Source organism: Pinus tabuliformis, chromosome 5_2 (genome assembly GCF_031772625.1).
Source record: "Pinus tabuliformis cultivar Carrire ecotype Pingquan chromosome 5_2, CPIR1, whole genome shotgun sequence".
Taxonomy (NCBI): Eukaryota; Viridiplantae; Streptophyta; class Pinopsida; order Pinales; family Pinaceae; genus Pinus; species Pinus tabuliformis.
In genome coordinates, this window is record NC_142306.1 from 634182831 (window position 1) to 634185312 (window position 2482).

The following is a 2482-nucleotide window of genomic DNA, read 5'->3' on the forward strand; positions in this document are numbered from 1 at the left end:
CTTAAACTACAGGTCTACCTACTCTTTGGCAGTTGTCACATCTTTTATCATAATTCTTTGAATCCTTGAATAGTGATGGCCAATGGTAGCCTTGATTTAAGACCTTGTATGTTGTCCTCTTCCCTGCAAAATGACCACCACATGGTTCGTCATGACATGCTTTTAAAATATCAATGATTTCATATTCTCTTATACATTTCCTAATTATAAGATCAGGTCCTGTATAGAAGAGATTTCCATTAATCCAAGTGAATCTTGCACTGTCTCTAATTATTTTCTTTTTATGCTTGCTAGTGAAATGTGATGGTAATATTCCAGATGATATATAATTAGCTATATCTGCAAACCATGGGGTTTTACTTGTTATAGAAAATAGATTCTCATTAGGGAAGTTATCTGATATAGGTATAATATCATCATAAGAATGAAGTCTTGATAGAAAGTCTGCTACTTGGTTTTCTCTTCCTGGTCTATCTAAAACAATGATATTAAATTATTGCATTAATAACAACCATCTAGTAATTCTGCCATTAGTAATTGTTTTGTTCATTACATATTTAATGGTTGAATGATCTCTATGGACAAATAATTGATAACCTGTTATATAATGCATAAATTTATTGACTACATGGACAACATCTAGCATTTCGTTTTTTGTTACTGTGTAGTTTAATTCTGTCGGAGTTAAAGTTTTGCTTATGAAATAAGCGACATAGTTAAACTGATTTTATTTTTGTCCTAGAGATGCTCCTATTGTTGTGTTTGATGCCTCATTAGATATATGGAATGGTAGTGCCAATTTGGTCCTCTAAGAATGGGTGCTATAGATAGTTTTTCTTTCAATTTTTCAAATGCATTTTGACAATTTGTAGTTCATTAGAACTCAATGTCTTTTGTAAGCAGTTGAAAAAAGCATAAAGCTATCTTACTGAAGTTTTCAATGAATCTTCTGTAGTAGCCCACATATCCCAAGAAACTTCTTACTTCTTTTTGTGTTTTTTGTGGCATTAAGTTTACAATAACTTGTATCTTTGTTGGGTCTACCTTGATTACAAAAGAAGAAATGTGGTGTCCCAACACTATCCCTTCTATTAACATCATAAAACATTTCTCATTATTAAGGGATAGGTTTGTCTCTATGCATCTCTTTAAAACGTTTTCAAGATTATTCAAACAGTCATCAAATGTATTTCCATATACAGTAAAATCATCCATGTAAACCTCTACACATTCACGGATTAGATCAACAAAGATTGCAAGGACTACTCTTTGAAAAGTAGAAGGTGCATTACATAAACCAAAGGAAAAAACATTACATGCATATGTTCCACATGGACATGTAAATGTGGTTTTATTGTGGTCCTCTAATGCTATCTTAATCTGATTGTATCCACTAAACCCATCAAGACAAGAAAAGAATTTCTTTCCAGTTAGTGAATCCAGTACTTGGTCAATGAATGGTAATGGGAAGTGATCTTTAATGTTTCCTTGTTCAGTTCCCTATAGTCTACACATATTCTCCATTTTCCATTTTTCTTTGGCACCACAACTAAGGGTGAAACCCATTGACTATCTGAAATAGGATAGATGAATCCTACTTGTAACAGTTTTTGCAGTTCCTCTTTCACTATTTCTTTCATCATAGGATTCATTCTTCTTTGTGGTTGTCTCACTAGTTTGATATGATCATCAATATAGATATGGTGAATACATGTCTTTGGATGAATTCCTTGCATGTTTGTATAGTCCCAAGAAAAAGCTTTTGAATATTTCTGTAATAATTCAATTACCTATTGTTCTTGTGATGATTGTAGAATATTACCAATATTTAGATTCTTTCTCGGATTGATTTCAATAGTTTTACTTTGCGAATTGATAATTGGGTTGACAGGAAAAATGCTTTCAAATGAATTCCACAGTGATTGAATAGTACAATTTTCTGAAAACATTGATTTAAAAGATGATTTGCATCTTCATATTGTGTTATTATTAGATGTTCAGAAATATCAGGTTTTGAGATAACAAGATCTATTAAATCCTCATATTCTTCCTCTTCTCTAAAATTAAAGGCTTGATTAATGCTTAAAATAGGCTGAGTATTTTCTTGTTCATCTTCAAGCCATGTTAGTAAAGAAGTATATTGAGCAGGAGGATAGAGTGTAATATGTTTCCTTTCATCTCCATATGCTATGATCATGCTTCCTGATCAACATCCAATGAAGGCATCTGATGTGGCTAACCATGGTCTACCAAGAAATAACGGATGGCCTCCTAAATTTGTTTTTGGTTGCAAGATCAAAAAGTTTACAGGATATTCCCATGAGTCTAAAGAAACAATGATGTCCTCAAGTATTCCTTTCGGTACATTTTTAGATATATCTACTAGTTCTAAAATTGTAGTACTAGGTCGAATGTTTGGCAATTTTAGATACTTCATTGTTTCTGTTGTCATGACATTTATAGCATCTCCTAAATCAATTAA